Genomic DNA, 19,956 nt, shown 5'->3' on the forward strand with positions numbered 1-19,956 from the left:
TTATCTACACCTATACTATATATATATAGCCTCTTTTTCTTTATAGATTAGTCTTTATACGAGTCCTTTCTTTCTTATAATTAGTATACGGACTACCGATCGACATAAGCTAAGGGCTCCGCCCTCGAGCAAATTTATAATCCTTTACCTCTACCTAAGCCAATCGCGTTTACTGCGACATAGTAGGTACACCAGCAGATGCTAGCAGATCGCGTCCTTATATATATATAGATAGGATCCGAAGAAGGAAAGGAGATAGTGGCTATCTAGCTATCCGGATCGTACGCGATTATCTCCTAAGGAGATTAGTATACCTATATACAATCGGCGGTGCAGCGGTACAGCTCTGCCCCAACGGCGACCTAAAGGTAATTCGTTTACTATTTAAAAGCTTTCTAGCAGGAGTTAAGGGGGATCTTACGCGATTAAGCTTATAAAACACTCTATAGGCCAACCGCGGTTTACTTGTAATAGAGGTCCTACTAATAGAGCTTAGAAGGTTAAACGTCCTTAAAGAGATACAGCTACCCTAGAGGCTATCCAATTACTATTTAATAGCCATTTAAAGAACTGACGGCTAGCTTTTAAAGCTATAGCTACTACCCTCTCTTTTAGATCAAATACAACCTTAAGCTTTGGCTTAGGGCGTGTTCGGTTGCAGCTCCAGATTGAATCTGGAGGCTTCAGAACCGAGTTAATCTGGAGCCTCAATCTGATCTGGAGGTGTCTGTTCGGTCAATCTGGCGACTTTCTGATCTGGAGCTCCTTCAGATCGGCAACCGCGTCAAATTCGCACGCTTTACCGTATATAGTAGTTGAACTTGAGCTCTTGGCGTCAGATCAATCTGGAGCTTTTTTCTCCAGATCAATCGTTAAGTCAAATCTAGAGCTCTGCTCGTGCGTTTGCCCACCATGCCCCTAACCACCACCACCCTTACCGACGACAGATTACTACTGCAGCTGCAGGCCTATACGATGTCCTCTTAATTAATTCTTATTGTCACCGTTTAGATCCGACCAGGCAGAAGACGTCGCTAATCCTGAGCCCCATCTAAGGCCTTTTATTAGAACGATCAACCGAACAGTCAGCTTTATTTCAGATTGAGTACGACCACCAGATTAAGCGCCACTAATTATCTTTTAATTGACGCCGGTGAAAGCACGGATCAACGTCAGATTGAAAAAGCTCCAGATTGCAACAGAACACGCCCTTAGAGATCCTATGCAATTTTATAAGCTACGGCTTACCTTAAGAGCTACGGCTCGTCTAAGAGCTACGGCTTTAGGATCTAGGTAATCTCGTAAGCTACGGCTTACCTTAAAGCTACGGCTCGCTTAGGAGCTTCGGCTCTAAGATCCTATAAAATCTCTTATAGAGCTACAGCTCCGACCTAGAAACTCTCCGGTTATCAACCTAAGGGCTACTAAGACTTAACCGTAGGCGGTTATCTCTCAGAGCTACGGCTTACCTTAAGCTTCGGCTTAAAGATCCTATATAATCTTATAAGCTATGGCTTACCCCAAAAGCTTCGGCTTAAAGATCCCATGCGATCTCGTAAGCTACGGCTTACCCTAAGCTACGGCTCGTCTAAGGGCTACGGTCTAACCTGGAGACTATCCGGTTATCAGCTATAAGGCTACTAAGACTTAATCGTACGCAATTATCTCTTCTAAAGTTATAAGCTTAGCTTAAGAGATCCTATTAAGGTTAAATGCTATCCTTAAGCTATAGTTACAGCTTTAAGAGCTATGGCTTATCTAAGAGCTACTACTCGCCAAAGAGCTTCGGCTTAGAGATTCTATATAATCTTATAAGCTATAAATTACCTAGGGAGCTACGTCTTACCTAACCCTTAATCCTTTTATAATTAAGCCGGCTCCAATTTGGAGATTATCCGGCTATCAGCTATAGAGCTGCCGAGACTTAACTATATGCGGTTGTCTCTTCAAAATTAATTATATGCGATTAAGTCTTACCCCACTAGTAGACGCTCTTTTCCTTCCTAAATAGGCCTTTTTTCCTATAGGGTTTTGGCCATAAGTTAAGGTTTTTATTAAGGCTGCTTGGCTAGTCTTTCTCCCTATTTCCCTATATAGTAAGGCTTTAGCATTACTTACCTTTTATATATAGAAATTAATTTATTTAGGTATATGGGCTAGGGGCTAGCCTTAACGAAGGGGGGGGTAATATAAGGGTTATTTTAACCCTTACTCGGGTGTATCGCCTAAAGGCCGCTTAGGGGTAGCCAAGGCCTAGCCAAAGGCTAGGCTTAGCACCTCCTTATAAGCACCTCGGGCTTATAGCCCTTTCCCTCCTTATTAGTTCGTCTCTATACTTAGGCTATTACCTACCCTTATTACCATATTGTCCTCTTTTATCAACTCTTCTATAACTTATACTCGGCTTACCTACTCCCTATTATATACCTAGACAAATATACCTTACAGTAAGGGCTAGGGCGCCAGTACTACTGGTAGTATACTTATAGATATATAGAGAGCTTATCTACGCGGTTAAATATACTGTGGAAACCGTCCTTAAGTATAGAACTATATTAAATATAGCGCTCTAGCTGCTTAAAGCGATTCTTTAATATATAGTTACCTACTTTATAAGCAGCTCCCCTTTTAATAGGGCCCTAATAATCCTCTACTACTAGCTCTATTATAATTCTCATGTAAATTACGACCCTAAAGTATACATAGAGCTCCTACCTACACGTAGGCAGCTAGGGTCATTACTTGCCCCTAGGCGCATCCTTTTCTAATATGGGATACGCCTCTATAAAAGCGTTTATCTAGCTAGCTATCTTATCTAGTATCTTATTGGTAAAGAATAGGCTAAATAGGACTATAGGATCGTGGCGATCGATGCTAGAGGGGATAGCAGCTTTACCAGGGTTGTAATAGTCGTCTATTAGAAAGGGAGAGAAAGGAGGGAGGGCTTAGGGCTTCGGTGGTGGATTTTTGGACAATTTGGTGCAAGGATCCTTCCACTATATATAGTCAATGTCATTTAATGTTCGGGGCATTGTATTGCATTGATTTGGGCTTAAATAACTAGCTAATTCGACTGTTTACATGCTCTGTTAATGCCTCGCGTATAGCTCAGCACGGTGTTCCTGCACGGCCCTAAAAACTAGCCCAAGCGTTGCACCTCAGCGGATATTTCGTAAGTTTTGAACTAGTCGCTAAAGGTAGAGTTGTTAAACTTTAAGATATAGCAGCAAAGGATATTATTTCCTGGATTACATATCACCACCCATAAATCTTCTACCTGTATTATCGTAACTTAATACAGCCTCTACTGTAGCATTATAATAAGGCGCTTTAAATAGAGCATTTACTCCCAACCTGGTGTAAAAAATAGCCGCAGATTTTTAAATAATAGTATTCTATGCGTACATAGTAATTAGCCTTATGCAGAAACGTGAGATATAATCTCTGCGTTGACTTATCTATAATAGAGCTACAGTGGAACTGTCTAATTCCGCGCCTATAACAACCATATAAGACGGGAGAAATGTCACAACTAACACAATCGATTCAATTGCGTGATTTTAAAGTTTTGGGGCTGTTCCGAATCAACAACCTTTATTGACTGACGCCAAAGCCCAATTAAAGGGCTGTTTGAATGATTCGGCTATACGAATCATTTTCTGCTCTAAATGTATTCTAGATTATTATACGGAGCTCATATCCCACATTTTTAAGATTTTAACCCGGAAAACCCGGAAAACCGAATAGCCTGCGAAATTGGAAGGCCTTTTGATTCGTCTCACCTTAGAGCTCGAGCGGCCTTTGATTCGAACAGTCTGTTAAGTTGAACAACCCACCGCATCGGACAGGCGAATTATTCGACCAGTCCATTGATTCGTCTGGCCTGTAGATTTGTCCGGCCTGTTGATTCGGCCATCCGCCTTTCTTGTCCAGACGTTCCTTTCGGCCATTTTCACGACACCACAAGCCGTTGGCGGGGATAAATTACCTCCAAGCGTTTTTGGGGGGAGAGGGTCCCAAAACCGGGACCCCCGTATGGGTCATATATACTTGACGACATGTTCTAGTAGCATGCAGAGTGGCTGCTCAGATGACGAGGTCCTAGAATCGGGATCGCGAGCGAGATTAAGCGAGATCGCGAGCAGCCTGAGGCAGTTAGATTCAAGGTTAAGCGACTATGATTGAGCTTGAGTTAATCCCGAGCGAGATTGAGTAGAGAGTGGGTTGAGGCGGTGCAAGCGTGAGTGCAATTGAGCCTAAAGTTGTGACCGGGGGTAATTCTGCTGAGTCAATATGGGTGTATCAACGAACCAAATTGGAACGTGGGCGCGGTCACTTTGTCGCATTTAATAGTTAGCTTATAACACCGCACTATGTTCCTGTATAGTTATGGATCTCCTAGCACACGCCCCTAAAGTGTGTTATGGGATTCTACTCGTTCACTTCCTAACCAAAACCCACGATTTGGTGAACGTTACCAACAAATACTACTTTCTATGCGTGTCCACTAAATCGACTTTACTACTTGACTCCAGAAGGCATGATATACGCGACCTAAAATGAATGAACATAATAATAACGAGTTATTGAAAGGAGTGCGGGAGTTTGTAAACTGACGACCACCAGACCTGGCACCGATATAAACCAATACGAACCGATAAAATATCGGGTATCGGCAATATATCGGCAATCTATTATTCACACGCTTGCGGAGAAGAGGATTAATTAATCTGATTGGTGGGTACGGGCTCAAAGGCATCAATTGAGAATGGGTATATTCGCAAGGCCATTTGCAGGGGATTGCCCTGCCTTAACTAAACGTGATGCCCATGGACCCGTGCGCAAGCATATCGCTACAGTATCTATTTATAAAGCCTAAAATATGTAACTAAAGAAAAAGGTGCGGGTGGGAGGGAAAGTAAGCAAGCAAGGCTTAATTTTGTAAATGTTGATAATATTAGTGTTGCTGAGATGTAGGGGTGCTGCTATAGTGCTCGCTTAGCCACATAGACATATTTATCTATTATTTACACGCTTGCGGAGAAGAGGATTAATTAATTTAATTGGTGGGTACAGGCTTAAAGGCATTAATTAAAAATAGGTATATTCGCAAGGCCATTTACAGAGGATTGCCCTGCCTTAACTAAACGTAATGCCTATGGACCTAGAAGCGCAGCGCCCGTACCATATAAGGTAGAGTAAGGGAAAGAAAAAATAAAAAATAAAAAAGGGGGGGAAAGAAGAGATTTAAGTTAATGTATTAGAGTGCTAAAATAGGCACTCCTGTACGCCGTTGTGCCTAAATACCTTTGCCTATTATATTTAGGGCGAGTAACAATAAGAACGGTATTAGCGTTCCACGTTAGAAGTTTATACTTAGCCAGAATAGGTCTTTTAGGGATAATAAATAGTAAAGCTAGAACGCTTATAAGGACCACCGGCCCAGTTACTGTATTTAGCCGTCTGTAAAACCGTTGTCTTAAGTGTATTAAGTAGCACCTTTTTAAAATAAGTGTCCGTTATAGAGCTTAAAGTGGAGGCTAAGAGTGGTAACTTTATACTTTAGCTTATTTCTAACCGCGTAGCTTATAAAGGCCAATCTCTTAAAGCGAAAGAGAGGGGCGTTTCTAGGTTGGGGGTTATTTTTAAATAGGTGTTTTATAGCTTAAACTGCATATTTAGGTTGCCCTAAAGCGGCAATTATGATTAAGACTCCTTAGTAATTAACGTCCGTTTTACTACGCTTTAGACGTAATGTTATATGGTCCTCTACTAGCGTTATATCGTTTCTAGTATATTTTATAGTAAAGAAGGCGTAGCTATCTTTCTAAGCCTTAGTGTAGGTAATCTTGCCTAGACGAAGGAATCCCGTAAAGGCTATAGTGACGGTGGCGTTAAAGTTAAGATCCTTAACGGATTAGGCATTTGGGGTAACTAATTAGGTAAGGATGTCTTTAGTAATTAGTAATCTTTTAGCTGTAATAGAGGGATTTATAGATATTGCACCGTTTAGGATCCTCTTAATAATAGGATTATTAAAGACAAAGGTGTTATAATTAGCGTTAATATAGTAGGATTGAATTGCGGAGACGTAGGCTCTAACTATAGTAGGCTTAATACGGCTTATTTCTAGACTAGTATTGCTAAAGATCCGTTAGGTAATCTATTCTCCTAGGTAGTAGAGGGGCACTAGGTACTTTACCACTCCGTAAAGGTTGCAGTAGCCCTCCTAACTCTTAATTACGGGATAGTATGAATCTCTCGTTCTATTAGAGAGGCCGTGCTATAATAGTTAGCCGAAGTATTTTAAGGGGGCTTTTACCTTAATCTAAAAATTAGGTAGGGGGTCTTTAAGAGGGACTAAGTCTCCTATTTCGGCGTTAGATTAAATGTAATAAAGAAGCGTATAGTAATAGTAAATTAGAAGTATCCTAATGCGGGTATAGTAATAACACCCTATCGCGATTAAAACGAGATAGAGTATTAGCTAGCCCATTTTCTATAAAGGAAACCTACTCCGTATAGAGCGTAATATTATAGGCTGTAGCTAGTTAGAGGATTTTACAAAGCGGGTAATTACCCGGTCCTTTTACCACCGTATTCTGGAATTCTAAAAGTGTTACCGTGTTATCTATATGGATATAGACTAAGCTATGCTCCTACTGTATTACCTAGAGCTAGAACGAGGTCGTAATTACTCGGACCTTCCGCTTATTAATTAGGGTAAGGCGGTGTTCTGCATTAGGGTAGCAGCTTAAAAAATTATCTTAGGGTAGAGATACTAAATAGGGCGGCTATATTATCCCTTAAGAATCCTTAAGGAAGAAGAAGGCCCCGTAATTAAGAATCCTAGATATGTCTAAGAAGAGATAGAATTGTTTTTAATCCGTATTGTTAAAGAAGAGGATACTATTTAAAAGGGTAAGAGCATCCCTCCACTATAATAAGTCTTGGCGAAGTTTAGCTGTTAGCTATTGGCGAGGATAACTACCTACCTTTATAAAAGTGGAGATGAACTCCTAGATAGAGCGGTTATATAAACGCCTAAGCCTAATTACCCGGGCGCTCCAAGCAAGTCTACTAGCTAGTTTTTAACTCTGAACTAGCGTTAGGGATCTACTACTTAACGCTTTATTAATCTCCTTAATTATAGTAGCCTGTTTTAAAGAAGAAAGATATAGCTTAGACTTTAGAGTATTTATAATATAACCTAGGACTTTAGCCGTAGTGCCTTTAATATTCTTTAATTCGTTTTATAGGATGCCTAATTCGTCACTTAATTAGTTATATATACTAAGTAATTAAGGGAGAATAGAAGTGTTAGAGAGTATAAAGATAAAGTTATCTAGATAGTGCTTTAAGGCGGCGTTTAGGATATATTGGATAAGTATTTAGTGGAATCCCTCCGCAAAAAGATTAAATAAAAAGGGTGCAGTTTGAAGGCCGAATAAGAGGCAATATTTAAAATATACTATACCCTTCTAGGAGAACCCTATAAGGCGTTAAGCTTTAATAAAAAGTAAGATGTTCTAAAAGGCGTCCTTAATATCCCTCTTAATAATTATATAACTACGGCCTATATATATAACGTGTTAGAGAACCTAATTAACTGTTAAATATTATAGTATGGCGAATGCTATAGGGATTAAGTCGTTAATAGATTAGCTAGATAGTGAGGATAAGTTATAAATATGGTGCTATCCCCTATCCGCTTTAGGTACTAAACCTAGCGGTAAGGATATAACGGGAGACATTACTATTGCAATCCTACCTATATCTAGATCGGCGCTAATCTTCTCTAAAATTAGGACCGTATTTGCGGCTATTAAGGCTTAGTTCTTCTAGGAGAGGAGCTTAATTTCTAGGTTTGCCCTAATCTAGCATCCGAACTTTAAGATACTAATAATATTACATTAAAGGTTGCCGGGGTATAGAGATAGATAACGCCCCCACGCTTAAATAATTAAGGGGGAGGGAGAGTCCTATAGAGGAGAGGAGGGCAGGAAGACTAGAAATAATAGTATAGTATTTAGCCTACCCGTACTATAAGGGTAGAGCACGGTTTCGGCGGAGTGTAGGTATAGCTTAATGAAATTCTCTTCCTCCTCTTCCTTTTTCTTATTAATACTTTCCTCTAGTAATTACTACTTGCAATTCCTTATAGTATATAGGCCACCGCACTTGCTGTAGGTATATAGAAACTTGCAATCCTTGCCTAGGTTACACTTCCCTCTATTAAAGCTATAACAGGTCCTTAAGATATTAGTACTTACTTATACGCGTTTTAAGATAGATGCGGATTTATAAGTACTAGGATTGCAATAGATATTTAGGAAGTTACTAGAGATCTTCTAGTTAGCTAGCTCTAACTGGTTCTTTTAAATAACCATAGAGTGGTGCTCTAAGGCTATAGTCATTAAGGGAGCAATTTAGTAGGTGGTAGATAGCCAGATAACTTAATTATAGAAGGTAAGTATTTAGGGAATAAGATCTACCAAAAGATTCTTATATATAACAATCAAAATCATTATATAGTTAAGGAAGCCCTCTACCTATACTTTAACGGACAAATAGTCCTTTATTATCCCTTCTTTCGGTCTTATAGAAAGGACGCTATTAATAATAAGGATATCATTCTAAGGCTTAGACTAGAGCTGGTGTATCCAGAGGCAAGAGAGGTTATTAGGCAAGAAAGTACCCTAAAATACCTTAAGTATCTCTTTATTCGGGACGCCAGGGAGGAGGGTATTTAGGATATTGGCTGTAGATGGGAGCAACTTACCCAGTTTATTAATTGGGGTTAAGAATAACACTACCATAGCTAATCTCGCTGTTACTATAGCGAGGCTTAATATATAGAGTTCAGTCGCCTAATCTTCCTATTCTTTTTAGACGCGTAGCATTTTGGTACGGTCCTCCTATTCCTAAAGAAGTCTTATTTTCTAGTTAGTTGCCTAGTCCTTAACCTCCTTTGCCTAAGCTCTTCTAATCCTTAGGTCCTCCTTATATAGTTACTAGAGCCGTTTTTCGGCTTTTTTAGCGGCTAAAGTCTCGCGTTAAGCCGCGGAGAGAGGCGCCATTATAGAGGATAGAGACTGTGACGCCGGCGTATCGCCTAAAGGTGTAGGGGAAGGTAAGGGAAACTGGTAGGTAACCTCTAAGGAGTTTAGCTCGTCAAGTGTGTCGTTATTAGTTAAGTTTTTAAGGTTTTCACAGATAATTCGCGAAGGTTTAGACGAGCGTATAGGTCGTTAAGTCATTAACAGCAACAATTAATTATTAGAAATTGAGTAAATAAGGTATTAGCTCTTAAATGAGACTAATATAGAAAGCAAGCAAGCAAGGCTCAATTTTGTAAATGTTGATAATATTGGTGTTGCTAAGATACAGGGGTGCTGCTGCAGTGCTCGCTTAGCCACATAGACATGTCCATATAATATTGCCAATATTAGGTAAAAAAAATAAAAATAACCAGCTTTACGTAGCCTTATTTTATAGAAAAAGCTTTTTATTAGATAAAATATAAAAAAATTCCTATTATACAATTAAGGTGGCGGAAAATCTAATTAATATTATATTAATATCTCCTTTCTACCTTTTCTTCTTATATAAGATACTATAAAATAAAATAAAATAGTAAAAGAGAGAGGAGACCTAGCAGTAATTTAGTAACTTTTATCTATTCCTTATCCTCTAATTCCACGATCCAATCCTTACCCTCTAGTGCTCCTACTGCCGCCACTATAGGCTAAGAATTTTTATTATACGACAAATATTAAGCCTATAAGAGTACATATATTAAATCCCATAATAGTCGCAATGGATTCGCGAGCACTATCTGTCTTTTTAGCCTTATGGCGACGTGGAGCGGGACACGTTACAGAGCCCCATGATCCCGCCACTTATAATTTCCACAGCACTCACTATAGAACCCTGGGAGACTCTAACACTTAGTAAAGGGGCGAGGGCCTACTAGATGACGTGGAGTCGCCGTATAGGCCTCGTAGGGCTAGCGTTGATTAGCTCTCTACCTTGTATAAGTAATATAGGTTACTTATAATTATATTTAGAGATCCACAACTCTAAATCAAAATTGCATTTATATATAAGGGCCTCCCTATCCGCACCTGCTTCTCCAATATACCCCCTACCTAAGCCTCTATATTAATTACTAGTAAAGCTTTTACCCTCTTCTACTCGTCTTAAGAGTAGTTAGTTATATAGGTATATTATATAAAGAGAAGAGTTTACTTATAGTATAGCAATATTGCCGAAGAATCTCTTATATAGTAGAACGGGAAGTATACTAGATAATTATATTTCCCGATTCCCTATAAAGGGCAATATTAGTAGTTAAACTTATAATCTATTAAGTTTTAAGTTAGTATATATTTATGAGAAATAAGTAAATTTTCTAAGGAAAATTTCAAAATTGCCGACTTATAGCCGGCAATTTTGGTCCTTGGAGAAATTTACTTATTTTTTACGCCTGCGGCGGGCTTTTATCCCCCTAAAACTAAGTGCTGCCTTACTACCACCCCTTTACCGCCCTGCCTGCCCTTTTACTGCCCTACTACTGCCCTACTACTACCTTGCTACTGCTCTGCTACTACCCTACTACTACCCTACTACTCTACTACCCTACTGCCCTACTGCCCTACTGCCCTACTGCTACCACTATTACTATACTATCCTATAGTAACACCTCGGGATATATAATATTAGTAGTAGTAGCATTACCTTCCTACGGTAATAACAGCGAAAGCCTATATATATCCGTTACTCTTAACAGCGCAATATATAGCTGCCTATAGGTAAAGACCAGTATATATAAGTCAACGCCGATAAAGTTAAAAGACTGCCCCTGTGACTTATTTACGGTCATAGCAAAGTATAGCCGGATTGGAAACTGCCTTCTACTAACAATAAACGGCAGTTCTCCTTCCGTAGAGGTAAGCTTAATGCGAGGGATTAGCCGTAGCTGGTTATAAAAGCTACCGCTAAGTATCTGAGTTTTAATATAGCGGCGGCCTAGGCGCGTAATAATTATACGGGTGCCGTTATAGAGCCCTTTATTAGGGTAGAGGTTCCGTAAAAGGATTACGGGCGCGCTTACCTTTAGGGAAAGCTTTAACGGAGGTAGGTTACTAGGGTTAAATATCTGCAAAAGCTCCGCCGGCGGCAGTTCTACATAATCGTCTTCTCTATTTTACTCTATAGAGTTTATAGAATAAAAGGTGCTTAGGGAGCCGTAGAGCTGCGTAAGGACAGCGTTATTAATCTTAGCTATAGTATTATTACAAACAGTTAGAATAACGCAATCGCGGAAGGTATTAGGAGTAGTATATACCCACGTAAGTAGTTATGGAGGGTATATATACTTATAAAAAGGTTCCTTAGACTAGAACTAGGCTATACCAAACGGGATACCAATGCTACTAGATAGGGACTTATTATAGAATAAGCTCCGTACCTAAGCTGCAAACTACTAATTAGCCTTACCTTAGCGGATACGTATATTTAACCGTAGGGATAGTATACGGAAGGTAGGCTAGAGGAACGACCACTATAGGTAGGCACCTATAATAGCTGCGCGGTTCCCCTATAAGACGATAGGCAGTATCTAAGTAAAGTTGCCGCCTAAGATAGTAGGGAGTCCGCTAAAGGTAGAGTCGTTAGAACGGACGTCCGTAAGTATACGGTATACGGCTTTAAAGTAGTAGCGGTGCTATATTAGCACCTTATCCTAAATAAGCAGAGAGGTATAGTGTAGAAGCTTAGCCAGATCTAAGTTTTTGGAGATATTATAAGTAGACTCTTTATATAGATTGATAGGTATCCAAAAACGAGAGTAGGTAATATAGCCGCTAAGTAATAGGAGGGCCGTAATACTAAAAGAAGCTCTATAAAGAACAATCTTACTATATAAGCGGTAGTAGTAGTAAAGGTAGCGATAGAGAAACGTTTTACTAGTACCTATAGGGCCCTAAAGAAAGAAGTAGGCGGTTTACGGATCTATATCTATAGCAGCAATAACAGTATTAAAGCACGCTACTTAATCCGCATTTAGCTGTTAATGTAGGTTAGTAAACTAATGTCCTTCCTCTATATAGTTATATTGCTATAGCTTAGCTACAAAAAGCGGGTTACTTCCCTCTATAATAACACCCTATTAGTACTAGAACTAGGGCAGGCTATAGTCTATAAGCGTTTTTTAGTAATCCGTAAGTATCTAATAAATAAGGTATAGGCCGTAATTAAGATAGGCGTTATTGTCCTCGCTAACTATAGAAGGAGTATTAGGTTAGCGGGCTAGAAAGTAAGGTATATTATTATAGATAGACTGTTTAAAGCGGTTCTATAAAGCAACTAGCTCCGTAATAGGGCTGTAAATTAAAGCGGTTATAAATAAGGAGCGTAGCTAGGCGCTAATAGCAAAAACGGCGGCCTCTATTAAGCAATTAATCCACTTATAATTATCCTTTAGTAGCCCTAGGGCTACGTAGGCGGCCTAAAAGGTTAAATAGGCTATACTAGTAATAGTACAAAGGTCTTTAAAGGAGGTAGGGCCGGGAACGGATATTAGTAGCAGCCGTAAGTAGAACCTCTTACCTATAATAGGGCTGCAGTAATACATACGGCCTATTATAGTGCCTCGCTAGCGAGGATGCTACTCCCGCCACTTTATATAAAAGATATACCGCTTAGGGAAGTCTTAATATAGCTAGTTACGGTCATTGTTATACTCTACGTTATACTTAAAGAAGGCTATTAGCGTAGAGTAGGAGAGCTTAAGGTGCTATTAAATCTCCTTAGTAGACTAGTCTAGCTAAAAGTATATAGGCTGTTTACTTAGAAGGTGTACCGCAAGCTAGATTATAGGGGAGAACTCCTTATAAATAGGAAACTTAAATAGCCGCCAGATGGCCTTAGAGGGGCCAATATAATAGCCCTGTAAATACTAGCTTACCTTATTACCGTCCGTAAGTTATAAAGTAGTATAGTCGTTCCCCTTATATATATACTTATAGATATACTTAACGGACTTTACGGAGGCGTAGACCTTAACATTTATATATATATAATACTTTATAGTTAGATACGGAGAGTATAGAATAATCTAGCGGTTATCTATTTTAAATATAGCCCCCCCTAGTAAGCGGACAGACTATAACCGCAAATTATTACAACGGCGGTATTTTAGATAGCTGTCCTTATATATAACAGTAATAGGGTTAAAAGGCTTAGAGTACCGCTTTAAGTAGGTTAGCGAAAGGCCTAGCCCTAGGGCAACTATATAGGGAGCTTACAGATTTTAGGAGCCATAAGGGCTGTAAACTATTATAGACTTTACAATCTTAGTAAGATAACTAGTAGGATTGCTCTCTAGCTATAGAAGCTTAGCGGATATAAAATGGTTAATAACGGCTAGGTCTAATAACCTATTATAGTTATACGGATATAAAAAGAGCAGTAGGTATAGATAGAGTAGGCCCCGTTTTTAGTACTTAATAGTTTAAATAGAGCTATAGTACTAGCCGAAGATCTGCTTCCGTTTTAGGTTATAAAAGAGGTAGGTAAGCTTTATACGGAAGACGCGTATAACTAAATTAGGCCTATCTATAGCAGTTTAGCTAGGTAGTAGCTTATAGGTAATCTTATTCTACTTAGGGTTAGCAGTAAACGTAATAAATATACTTAAACGGCCGTATTCATGGATAATAGCTATTAAATTTTAATAGTACTAGCCGATAAAGCGATTTCCGCTAAGGAAACTAGATAGAAGGACTATACGGCGGCTTAATAATATAGGGTCTAGATTATAGCGGGTAAGAGTATCTGTAATATTATTATACAGCTCTATAGAGGGTTATTTAGTTAGAGCAGATTTAGGTAAGCTTATTCTAATTATATAGCGCCTATATATTTACAATATACTACTAAAATAGCCGGTAGTAGGTAAAAGGGATTAACCTAGAGTTAATATGAACGTGCAGGTAGAACCGAAAGTATACCTACTAGATTAAACGGTTTTACTAGCGGGCTTAATTAGAGTCGCGTAGCTAGAGACTTTAGTATTAGCTAGTATTACCGTAAGGGAAGAGCAGTATATAGTGGAGCGGCATATATATAGCATGCGTTAAGTTAATACGGCAGTACCGCGGCTGCTTATTAGGTGTATAACGCTCCGTAAGCACAATATTGCAGAAGCTAGTATTACCGTACTTATTTAGTATAATAACGGCTACCTTATTGCTCGTTAGGAGGTTCTTATAGCGCCAATTAGCACTAGCCTTTAAGATAAGCCGTATTTATAGGTTTAAGATAATTTGTAACGGAGTTATTATAGGCTAAGCCTAAAGCCGTTCCTTTACGGTTTAATAAAGGGTAATAAAAGGATTCCGTTTCTTAGATAGTATATTAGTAAGGCACTATAGAATAGTTATATCTAGTTAGGTATTAGGACGGGTCTATAACTAGATATTTATAGTATAACTAGGGTTATAAAAGTATAACTAGGTATACCGCAGAGTAATATTAGTAGGAGGCTCTAGCGGGATCTATAGATAGTAAAGCTTACCATATATCTAGAAGCAATTTAGGCCACTTTAGGCTATACTATAGTTAGTAACAGTATAGTTTACGGACGTAAAAGCCAATTCTATATTATATAAGCAGAGCTAGTTCTTAAACTGCCTAGTAGAAGTACTACGGGACTATAAAAGGTCGCGTAGATATTTTAGCGGAGGCTAGAATAGAGGGAGGTTTATATCGCTATACTTATAGTAGGCTTTAAACCGTAGATTGCTGGTAGGTAATATACTAATACGTTTATTAATCCAATATAGGGCGGTATAAAAGTTATAGGTAATATCTATAGGACTAAGATCTAGCTACTCTGTAATATAGCGGACTATAGTAATAGGATTACAATCTAGCTGCTCCGTAATAGGGCGAACGGTAGTAGGTTACGGCTAGATTAATATAGGCGGTCGCGGCTAAATCGGTACGGGCGGTATAAGGGGAGAAGTAGCGGTAGAAGTAGTAGTAGCTGTAATTTAGTTTATAGGCCGCGGAAGGTCCAATAAAGGTCGTCGTTAGAACTATTCCTTTTTTTTCTCCTATATAAAGTTAGAAAGGCAGTAAGTAAAAAGAGTAAATAAAGTATTAACCCTATAAGATTTATAGGTCTTATACAGAGCTATATAATAGTTTATTAAACAGGCAATAAGCTAAAGGGGCGCAGGTGCCTTTCTAGCGTTTCCTACCTTTAACACTAGGGGGCTAGGCTAGCTATCCCAAGCCTTAACGGGCCAGAAGCGACGCCGCGCGATATTACCAGACTATATAGGGATATAAGGGTCACAGGGGACATAAGGGAGAGGACGCCCTATAGGAAGACCCTTATAGACAGCTACAGCAAGCTTAAGACCAGGATAATTAAGAATTAGACTTAACGCGGCAAATATAACATTCGTAGCCGACTCTTAAAGGGCATATAGCTAACTAGTAAAAATAGGGGAGGAACCGAAGACAATAACAGATTTAGATATAGAAGCGCTAATAGGAACACAAGATATGGGAATAGAAAGCTCTATATAAAATAAGTAGTAACCAGAGTGTAGATATAAGAGATAGAAGTTCTAAATATTTTAGAGAAAGTGGAAATAGAAGAAGTAAGAAATAATAAAGAGGCGAAGGACCCTCGCCGGGGGTCCGCTACCTATCTATTATATAGTATAACTATAGTAATATAAACCACCATCTTATAAGGCCCTTACTAGATAGTCTAGACCCAGAGAAATACTATATCCTTGCTATATAAGAGCCGTACTACAATACCTACATACAATTAATATACTGCCCCTAAGGATTCCAGCTCCTATACAAACCGAAAGCAGCCATACGCGTATACTTTATAATCAGCAAGACTATTAGCCTGTCCTTATAGTTATAGTAGGTAGTTAATCCAGATATTATAGTTATAATAATCTAGATATATAGGGGACTGGTATAAATTATTAATATATATAACCCTAGGGTTAAAGGGGTCCTATAAACGGAGAATATTATATTAGTAATAAGCCTACTTAAAACCGAAGGTATAGAGTTTATCCTATTAGGAGATATAAACCTCTACTACCCGCAGTAGGGGGGTATCTACGTCGCTGCTAAACGATAGGTAGAGTGCCTACTAAAAGCTATAAACACTTGGGGCCTTAAGCTAGCCACCCTCCCTAGAGCAATTATATGGTAACGAGAATCTGCCAGAAGTATAATTAACCTTATATTTATAGACGAAGGCCTATACTAGAGACTCGAAAGGTATAACCCTAAAGAAGAATAGGCACTTACCTTAAACTATATCCCTATCTAGATATAGCTAAATTTGGACATTAAGGCGTAACTAAATAGTAAAAGATACGCAATAAGGATGCTTAGGGCAGATAGTTTCCTTAATATAGTTAAATAATAACTCTAAAACCTAGAAGAAATCCACCTAATACTAAACGAGCGAGGCTTATTAGCCACCCCTAGGGAAATTAACCAAAGACTAGAAAGGATTTAGGCAGCGATTAAAAATAGGCTAAAAGAGTACTGCCCAGTCTTAAGACCAGGCCCCTATACGCGACATATATGGTCCGTATAATACGCGGTTCTTATAGCTAGCTAATAATAAGTAAGAAGGAAATATATAAGTAGCCATAACCCTAAAGATAAGAGACGATATAAAGATATAAGAAACCAGTTAAAGAATACCCTAAAAAAAGAAGTAAGGAATAACTAAAGACGGGTTATAAATGAGCACACTTTTAACCTAAGCCTCCCCTATAATAAAGGCCTATAGGCTATAGCAAAATAGGCAAAGAAAAAGATAGGGCGACTAGCAGAAGATTTATACCTACTACCCCTATAAAAAGCAGGGGAATTATAGGCCATTAATAACAATAATAAGAAGGTAAAGATCCTTATAAAAAGGTTCTTCCTTTAACCGGCTCTAGTAGACCTTAGTAATATTACAGGCGAAACACTGGTAACTTGCCTGCGGGTTAACAGCGACATAATAATAGAGGAAATGGCTAGAACCATTAGCCACCCTTTAAATAATATAGTACTAGGACTAGATGGGATTCTAAATAAGGCCTTAAAGACCTATAGACTACTTATAGCGCCCTAGCTTGCAGATATAGCTAGAGCATACTTTACTATAGGCTACTACCCACGACTTAGAAGATCCATAATAACGGTTATCCTATGAAAAAAAGGTAAAGCAGATTACTTAATCCTAGGAAGCTATAGTTAAACCCCCTTAATACGATATGGGGTATATAACGATATCCTATACATTACGATCTACACCCCTTAATCAAGCCTTTTTTGGTGTAATATTACGATAATCTGACTTTTGACGATATCGTTAAGGTAGCTTTACCAAAATCGTTGTAACCAGATAAGATTTTGTATGGGGAGAGCCCTATTTAGCCCATATAGTAAGTGTCTTATACCCTTTTAAGGTAGTTAGCCTCCCTTTTTCTACTTATTAACGCATTACGTGACTACTTAGTATAACAATACCATTGATATTACGATATGCTCGGCTGCAAAAACGGTATCGTATTAAAGAGGTTTTACTGTACCGCCCTATTGCCCTAGAAAACACCCTTAGTAAGATCTTAGAAAAAGTAATAGCGGACTATATAGTAGATACGGCTAAGGAATACGCCCTACTATTATAGAGCTAAATAGGGGCAAGAAAGAACTGCTTAACACTATTAGCACTTACACTACTCGCTACCACCATCAAATCTATATAGGCGATGCGAAGGGACTTTGTAGTATTAATGCTTAGCCTAGATATTAGTGGCGCCTATAATAACATACCCTATAAGCGTCTCCTATATATCCTTAGGGCAAAAGGCTTCCTAGAATAGATTATATAATTTATTTAAGGGTTTATAGGTTAAAAAGAAATATTATTAGTCTTTAGCGGATACCAAAGCCCCCTATTATAGTTATAACAGAAATACTATAAGGATTACCCCTCTTGCCTATACTCTTCCTATTCTTTATAAGTAACCTACTTAACTCCTTTAAGAAAGGGGCGACCTAGGGGATAGGCTTTATTAATAATATAAACCTAATTATATACGGGCTAACAGCCGTAGAGAATTGCAGAATACTAAAGAAAGCTTATAATACCTATATAAAATAGGCAAGACAATATAAAGTCTAATTCTTACTAGAGAAATACCAGCTAATCTATTTTATAAGAAAACGTAACTAATTTGCAGATCTCTAGTATATAATTTATATTTAAGGCTTTAGGGGTTAACTAGTTTAAGGCCTAAGGGTATTAGAAGTATAGGTAGACAGTAAGCTCTAGTAGAGCGTATACACGGCATAAGCGGCCCATAAGGGCTAAGTATAGTATATCGCATTATCTAGGATCGTTAATTCTATATAGGGTCTATACTTTTAAAGGTTACGCCTACTATACACAGCAGTTATCTAGCTAACTATAACGTATAGGTCCAGTATTTAGGCCATTAAAGAATCTAAGAAAGGCCCCCCTAAGTCACTCCTTAAACTACTCTAAAAGGTCTAAATAGCCTGCCTCTAAAGTATAATAGGCGGATATAAGTAAACGGCTACAGTACTGCTTAAGAAGGAAGCCAATATTCCCCCCCTATAACTATATATTAAAGCCGCTATAATATAAAGGGCGTAAAATAAACATAACTCTAATATTATAAAGTATATTAAGACACGCCTAAATAAACTATAAAGGGACCCTAGGGCGCCCTATAGGAGAACAAACTAATAACCCTAAAGTAGGGAAGACATATTAGAGAAATAGGTAAAGAAAGTAGAAGAAGAATAGTACTGCTTTGGGGCCCAGGCCTATATAAAGGAGGAAGAGAGACGCGTAAGAGGCCAGTAAAGATAATAGCAAGAAAAAGAAAGGAGCTAAAGTAGAGTATAAAAGAATGCTAGAAAACTATCTACCGTAATATAATACTGGTTAGACCAACGCTAAAGAGGTGTATAGGAGTTAAAGGTATAAAGGCTAACTAAGGTAAGAGGAACCTAAGCCGTAGCATGGTTAACGCTATAGGGGGTAAATACTTTAGGGCTCCAAGAAGGCCTAATAAAGGCAGAAAATATAATAGCAATACTTTTAAGAACAGAAATAATAGGACTAAAAGACTGGCTCTACTAGGTGGGTGTTCTAGTAGGTAGCCTAAGATGTAAATATAGCTAGCTAAAACAGACACTAAAACACGTAATACTGTTATGCCCCTTATACACTAACTAAGAAGTAATGCTCTTAGTAGCTGGCATAGAGAACTATAATATACTACTCTTAATATAAAAAGGCCTTAAGGCGGTTACCTAGTGGCTTATTAGCTAAAATATACTAAACCAGTTTTAGGTTATAAAGGAAATAGTAATAAAGGGCGGAGGGGCGAGTAATAGGCGCCCCTTAATAACTCTACGGTAGTAAAGTAAAGTTTACAATACTAGCGCGTCCGTAGGCTTATTACGGCAGTAGTGGTTCCTAAAAAGGTTAAAAAGTAAGGTAGTAGGAGCACTATTGGTAACTTATAGGCGCCTTATAGGCGCTTTATAGGCGAGTCCTAAAAGGCAGGGAGATAGATTACGGGGTTTTCTTAAATAGAGTTTTCTCCCTATATATATATAAGGAGTAGTCCGCGTAGGCCTAATAGGGATCTAAATCGGACGTTAAGCAATAAATTATTATTATAATAGTTTGTTATAAAGTTAGTAGAAAAGTAATACTGCTTATAGGTAGAACAAAGTATATAATTAGAAGGCATTTAGGTAGTAGATAGGGAGTAGCAACTAAGGTAAAAGGTAGAGAGTAGTAAGGGGTAGGAAAAAGGTTATAAGGTAAGGAATTTAATAGGGTAGCACGTAAGGTAGCACGTCCCC

This window comes from Cenococcum geophilum (genome assembly GCF_001692895.1).
Source record: "Cenococcum geophilum 1.58 unplaced genomic scaffold K441scaffold_30, whole genome shotgun sequence".
Taxonomy (NCBI): Eukaryota; Fungi; Ascomycota; class Dothideomycetes; order Gloniales; family Gloniaceae; genus Cenococcum; species Cenococcum geophilum.